General features: G+C 45.3%; 1 protein-coding gene across 2 annotated transcripts in view; it reads right to left on the reverse strand.

Moving 5' to 3' along the window:
* The window catches only part of LPO (lactoperoxidase), a 28972-nt gene extending 26552 nt beyond the window's left edge, over window positions 1-2420 (reverse strand). The window contains exons 1-2 of one of the 2 annotated variants that reach the window (XM_070482925.1): window positions 2204-2420; window positions 1200-1549 (exon numbers count right to left, since the gene is read on the reverse strand). The gene's annotated coding sequence lies outside the window, so the exon portion shown is untranslated. The remainder of the gene's footprint in view (window positions 1-1199; window positions 1550-2203) is intronic. The other variant, XM_044745811.2, reaches the window with a different exon arrangement.
* Between the last annotated feature and the right edge of the window lie 5158 nt (window positions 2421-7578).

Below are 7578 nucleotides of genomic sequence, written 5' to 3' on the forward strand. Positions count from 1 at the left end.
GGTGTTGGGTGTACGTTGAATGCATGAAATTCCTAGGGCAGAGAAATTCAGCTGGAGGGTGCAGAGGGAGAGGGTGGTAATGGTCCTTTAGCAGGCATCTCATAACTTAATGTGCCTGCTAATCACCCGGGGACCTTGTTGACTGCAGATTCTAACTCAGAAGGTATAGAAGGGACCCAAGAGTCTGCACTTCCAACAAGCTCCCAGGTGATGCCAATAGTGCTGGTCTGCAGACCACATCTGAGTCTCAAGGCCTTCCAAAGTCTGGCTTTCAGACTTGCTGAGAAGTCACCAATGGGGTTGCCGGAAGGCCTGGCAAAGGAAAGAATCAGTGAGATTCTTTTCCATGAATGGTGAGAGCTATGTTGAGGATGGTGGGATGAGCCAGTAGGAAAACCAACAAACACCCGATCACCCCTAAGAATGTTCTATTTGATCTTTCGAGCAGCTCCAGGATCAAGAGGAGAATGGAGAGGAGAGAGCTCTTATCTAGCTCTCCACATCAGAGACAATCCTCCACCTCGGCCACAGGGTTTGGGACACCCAATCACATAAAAACCATTATGATTCAACTACTCCATTCTCCCCAAATGAAGCCCGTCTAATATTCATACACCTTATTGAGAACCAGATGTCCACAGGGTATTCAAGACACCTGGTACTAGACATTCAGGGCTAACTGGACGTTCAGATCTGCTGTAGATAGCAGGCATCAAATGCTGGAAAAGAGATGAAGATCTGAGAGCCCTGGCTTAGGGAACCTTTTAAAATACTGCAAAAATCTCAATATAGTTTAGAGGTCATGTGATATCACACCAGTCTCAAGAACATCACACAGAACACCATTCCATTACTCATTTCCCCCAACCTCCTGTGTGACCTGGACATGTGATATCTGTTAGGTCTCAGTTCCCAAACAGAACGGAGGACAAGTCTGCGGTACCTTCTAGCCCTAAGAGTTTATGATTCTGTGACTCGGTTTTAAGACTCAGAAAATCCTCCTTGCCAATAATGGATTTAATCACATTCTCCCTTACACCAAATGAAGATGACCTGCCATGGTGTCAGCTAAAGCTGGCGCCAGAAAATGCCTGATGAAGATAAGTCCAAATCTAGTAGCAAGTTTTCTGGGAAGTCTTAAGGAAACCTCTTCATCAGCTTTGCAGAAACCAGGAAAGACTAGCATTAATGAGCCTTACCTGCCAAGTGCCTTGGCCTCCTGTGGCAGCCAGGGGAGTTACTCTGCTTGGAGGAGCTTTTATACCTTCTACCAAGAATTTATATCTGGGAAGGGCCCAGAGGAAAGGTTCTGAGGGGCTGTGGCTTGGAGGAGAAGCTCATGTTCAGCAGGAAACACCCTGTGACTCCAGACAGATGTGCAAGGAAACTACAGTATGGCAGGGATTGGTTGATGCAATATCACCGGCTCTGAGTGAAGCAGATCCTCATCTTCTCACTTTCCAGGTTGAGTACATGGTCCTGCTGCGGTCATGGACGACAAAACTCCAATCTCCGAGCAAGCTTGTCCCTTGTGAGCCCTTAATGGGATCTGAATAGCTCTTAAAATTAGGAACAATTAAGGCTTTCTTCCCCATTCATTTATCAGCTGCCCTGGAGCCCTCCCTTACCTTCCGCCCAATCCATGGTGGAAGCCAATACATTCATCTGTTGGGTTTAAAGTGGTTAAAAACATTGACTTTTTGTTTTGGTCAAATTTCAAAATACTGTCCCTTTTTTTGGCCACTAGAAAGGTGAGAAGAGCCCTGGACTTGTTGTCAGGGTGGTAGGTTAAATCCTGGCCTCTGTCACTGGGTGGCTCTGAGCAAGTCACTTCACCTTCCAGTGCCTCGTATTCTCTAGTTATGAGATGGATTGTTGGTTTAGATGCTTATTAGGATTCTATGACTTCATGCCTTCTATAGGGCAGCCCATTAAAAAACACCGATATCCAGGAACTTACTAATTGAAAGCCCGAATATAATGTTATATACCATCGCTACCTCAATGACTTCAAAATTTCAAGTTTATTAGATCTATACAGAAAGGAAACAGGAAGGTACAGAGAAAATGAAATTTCATGAAAGTGTACTTTACAGACAGACAATTTAAAACATAAGCCTCTTTATGAAATTATACTCTGGGTTGAAAATACTCTAGGGACTGTCAGAAATTCGTCAACCAAAAACCAAACCCCTGGATTTACCTTCCAAAAAGTGATATCCCTTTTCTCCAGCTGATGGAATGTTGTTAAAAGCTGCTTCTTTTATGATGAATCCAGGCAAGTGAGCTGGGCATCTCAGAGGAAGGCAGCTGTCCAGGAAAGGTGAGTGAGGGACTTCAGACTCTTCTTGTTTTCTTTGCAAGATATTTCCGCTTCTCAGATGAGCATTGTTTTTCTTTATCTGACCACTCCCTGAACTTTGAAGTGTGCTTCTTAAGGTTCTTGCCTCTGGGTTTCACGCTTTATGGGTGAATGAAACTACGTCTTTAGATGGATGTTGACATAGTTGGTGCTGAATGATTTCAAAGTGGAACTTCCTTATGGAAGACCCTGTGAGATAACACTGCCTTCCTATGTGCAATGTACAATGAACTACCGGAATCAGGGTGAGAGCAAAATGCGGGTCTGACTGTCCCCAGTGAACTACTGGAGTCGTACCTGGAGGCAGTCACAGTCGACATATTACTTCCTATGGCTAAATTGTATTTTTAGAGCTGTGATGACATGTGATGACGTGTTTTCATGGACTTATCTCTGTTTAGTTAAATCTATTTAGCACAGTTAGATGTCTCCCCATTAGGGAATGGCAAATTGGCCTGAGAAATGGAGACTGCAAGACAGAAAGCCCAGTAGAAGGCTAAAAAGGCCATAGTTTCTTATATACCAGCCCAGAGATTCCAAGGTATTTTAGTAATAGCAGTAGCAGCAGAGAGTACCCAATGAAGATAAAGTCCACCACTGGCACATGGCAGTAAACACACACACACACACACACTCACTCAAACACATACTTTCTTGGAATTAATGGTTTATAAATGAGACTGATATAGTTGGCTCTCCTCTGTCTCCTTCCAGAAGCAGAATTCTGAATCCTGCACACAAAAACCTTTGGCTGATCAAAGGGACACTCACGGTCAGTGACAAAGTGACCATTCTGTTTGTCTGAGGTGCTCATAGTTCTCACACTGGGCCATGGCCTCTCATTCATCCCCACCGTTTCAGATGCCATTTTCCTTGGAAGCCTAGCCAGTCCCTTTCTCAGCTGTCCGTTTTCATTTATCTCCCGCTGGCTTGGGTGTCATTCACATCTGGACAGGTTATTGTTTTTTCTTTCCTGGCTAAAATGCATTTCCTCTTGTTGGTTTCCCAGAACACCAAACAAATAGACTTCTTGTCCCCAGCAAGGCTCCATGTGCCAATGTTTACCCTCTCTGAAACTCATCCACTCTTTCTACCCTAGAGAAGGGAGGAACCCACGTGCTCTGATGTAAGCCATCCTGGCCTCTGGAGAGGTGTGGAGATGACAGTTTCTCTGAATGTGGTCCCTGGGCAGCACAGGCCCTTGGGAGGGATGGGAACATTGCCAAGTAGCCCCTTCAGAATGAGGAGAAATTTGTGAGAGAAAAATGTCTGGGATGGCTTGTGTGTCTCCCTCAACAGACAGGAAGGGCTCCGTGGCCTTCTGTAAGTATTTTTTAGTGGGAGGATTCACTGGATGTTTGGTGGCTTCTGAGATTGGCATAACATCAGGGTTCTGAGTGACAAACTTGGAATCAATGAGTTTTTCCAATTAGCGGCGGAACGTTGGGTTCTGAAGGGCTGGGTCTCGTTCAGGGCTTCTCCAGGAAATACCCTGGTGGGGCAGGCAGAGGAAATTTCCAAGAACCACACTGGTGGAGTGGGCAGAATGTTGTCCTTTCCTTCTCTTCATTACAGTCATGCACGGTGGAGCGATGATTCAGTCAAGGAGGGACTGCATATACGATGATGGTCCCATGAGATTAGTACCTTACAGCTTAGGTGTGTAGTAGGCATTACCTTCTAGATTTGTGCAAGTACAACTTTGTGATGTTCATACAACCACAGGATCGCCTAATGACACGTTTCTTGAGACGTGTCCTGTTGTTAAGCGACGCATGACTGTAATCAAAAATCCTTTGACGGCAGACGAGAGGCTGGCGGAGGGTGGACAGGGCTTGGGGCGACTGACGGTGGACGGGGATCAAAGGACCGACAGGTCTCAAAAACGGACGGACTGGAGGGACGGACGGGCCTAGGGGTGCTGGGGAGGGAGGAGGGGCAGAGGAGGCCGGGGTGCAGCCCCCTCCCCTCTTCCCTGATGGGAAGGCAGGAAAACGATTTTCCAAAATATGAAATACACAGCTGCCGGCCGCTTGGCATCCTTCAGTTGAGCAACTTGGGCTTTAGATCCTCACCCAAACGTGGCCCATTCATAAGCTTCCCCTTCTAACGTGGTCATCATCAGGGGATCACTCTCTGCACCTGCCGGGTGACCTCGTGATGCTCCGACCTCTATGCTATGTCTCGCTTCCTGAGGCTCCTGATGGTCACCACACCTGCTAATCTAAAGTGAGTTCATGCGGGCAGGGACCAGAAGGAGCCTGGCAGGCGAAAGGCTCAGAGATCTGAGTTGTTTATGGTATGTGTAAGGATGTGTTGTTAAAGGTACTTTTATGGTTCCCAGCTACCAGAGTGGTTCAGAAACCTTTTCTGCCATAAAAATCTTTTATGAAAACAGAAGTGATGAAAATTCCATTCACACGATAATTTCTTCTAGTTTCTAACTGTCTTTCCTCACATTTGGAAAGCAAACCATCAAAACCACTCAGGAAAAAATAAAATAAAATATTGTTTTATCTTATTAAAAAATCCTTTTTTTGGTCAAGGCCTTTCTCCCATCTCCCATCAGTATTCCGTCTCTCCTTCCTTTCTTTATCTCGCTCTTAGAGATTCTTTGAGCACCAAGTAGTATGTGCTTCCTATTTTTTCCTTTTCTTACTCCCAATTCTTTCTCCTCCCAGTTAATTCACACACTGTGCATTTTGATAAGTTTGCTTCAAATGAAATAGGCGTCAGATCTGTTTCCTGCATTGGCAGGGTAATGCAGGGTTAGGACTGGGAGAGGTGACAGATCTCGGAGCTCAGCCAAGACAGTTTGACCCAAAATAAACCCAGACATGGTCAGGGTAGAGCTGGAGAGATAAGCCAACTATCACATAAGTCATGAATAAACTCGGGATGTTAAACAAAGGCCACTCTTGAATTATTATTGTTATTATGTGAGGAGTCTGATGAGGTACGCTTTGTGGTAAATCCACAGAGAAAATATCATTCCCATAAAATGCCTCCTGTCACTCAAGCAAGCATGCCCGTGGACACACACATACACAGATGAAACATGAAGCAACAAGTGGAAATGGAAGAAGCACTGGATTAAGACTCTGCAAGCCAGGTTCTAGTCCTAACTTGCTACTCACTGACCGTGTGATCCTGGAGAAGTCACTCGTCTTTTGCAGAACTCAGCTTCCCTATCTGTAAAGAGAAGTGGGTCCACTAAATAATTGCGGTGGTCGCCTTAGGCTCTGATGTTTAGGATTCTGTTGCGAATCATCAGATCTAGTGGGTCCTAGTGCCAGTCTGCTCCCGCCCCATTGTACGGCCCTGTACGAGTTACACACCCCCGGGTTCTCTTTACACACAAGAAGGATCAGAATCCTATGTTATTCACTTTTAGGACCTGTGATGGGGTTTTCTTTAGTTCTGAGAGACAACTGAAATAGAAGAATGAGAGGAATCTTGTTGAGAAAGGGGAAGGACTATTCTGCTGGAAATGTGATAATTCTTTCAATCATTCAAGTTGGAAACCAGGGAGTCATCCTGGGTGCTTTTTCTCTTCTTCTTTTCCCTTCCTCTACCTTCCTCATATCCCATGTCTCAGTTACCAACTCTTATCCATTTGGCCTTCGTTAGTCTCTTGGTTCTGTCACTTCCTTGCCTTCCCCACATTCTGATTCTGCCCTGAATCACCTCAGTTTTCCTCTAATGTCACACCCTTCTCACTGGTCTCCCTGCCACCACTTCTCTCCATCCACCTTTTCCCTACGCTAAAGTTTTCACCACAGAGCTCTCTACTACCCATAAGACAAAGTCTCCAGTTTTAGCCAAGGTTCTTTTCTGCCTACCTTCCTATTTCTCCTACTCCATCACACATCGCTCCTCTACCCAAGCTCTTCCCTCTCGTCAAATTAACCTACTTTTTCGTCCCAACATGCCATGCACATTCCTGTTTCTGTGCCTTTCCCTCAGCCATCCCCGATGTGTGGCTTGCTCTCTCCCTTCTTGTCCAAGTCCAATATCTAGCTCGAGCCCTACCTTCTCCACGAAGCCTTCCCTATCTGCCAAGCCCCGGGGAGCATTGTACATTGGTTTTCTTTTTCTCCCCTTTACTTTTCCTATTTATTCTCTCTTTATGCATCTTTCCTGTTGCCAAAATTAGATCATAAACTCCTCAAGAGCTCTAAATTACATAGAGCAATCAATAATATTTGTTTTGATGACAGAGATGATAAAACTGGTATAAAAATTACCTTGCCTTAACTTAGTCATTTAAGTCCAAGTTCTTGACTGTCAGTTCTAAAGCTGTTTCTGGAAACCATTTTCTAGCCTGATTAAAGTACTGTGGCTATTTAAAGTATAGCTAGAAAGTATAATTTCTGGATTATTCTCTTCTTTCTTCTATTTTCCCTGACTTAGAGGCCCACTGCCCATCCTAAGCTGCACAGAATCAGAGAGAGCCAAGAGATCATGGGGAGCATGTGAATCTTGGTCCATTTACACTTGGGAGAAAATAGCAGCTCAAGCCCCTTTTTCAACCTTAAAGTGAAACTTTGACACCTATTTCCCAGATGTCTGGAGGATCTTTCAGAAGCTACAGAGCCCACGTGCCCCTAGTCTTGTGAAGTTGCATCCTTCCGTCTCTGTGCCAGATGGAGACTGAAGTCCTCAATAAACATCCCTGAGAAGGCACCCCACTCCTCTGCTGACTAGCCCATCACTGGTGGGCAGTGCCCACTGGGTGCTAGGGTATGTGCTCTCCCGGACCTACCAGAAGTGGCTAGTTATCACTATTTCTTCCTGGGGCTCCAACCAGATGACTTGGAGTATGCAAGGATAGCATCCTCTGGAAGATTGTCGTGGAGGTTGGAATGAGGTGAGGTGCTCTGCCAACCCTCTGTAACAAATTTCTCCCACTCTGGTGGGAACCTGGGGAGGGCTGAATGATTATTTACCTCTCAATCTTCTTGCAGCGCTAAGAAGCGGACAGAGGCCAGGGGAGGGGAGTGAAAGAACATTTACTGTCCTGCTTTCTTCTTCTTCTCTTAAGAAATACAAGCTTTTCAAGATGCTATAGAATGTCCTTCTACTCTGCAAACAATAGGGCGAGGGCAATGCTTTTTAAACATCTTCTTTGATGTACCTTTAACAAAAGAGGAGAGTGACCAGGTGTCCCTGGAGGAAGCTGAGATTCCATAATTTCTTTGATATCTCACTTTTTT

The sequence above is a fragment of the Equus asinus genome, chromosome 13 (assembly GCF_041296235.1).
Source record: "Equus asinus isolate D_3611 breed Donkey chromosome 13, EquAss-T2T_v2, whole genome shotgun sequence".
Lineage (NCBI taxonomy): Eukaryota > Metazoa > Chordata > Mammalia > Perissodactyla > Equidae > Equus > Equus asinus.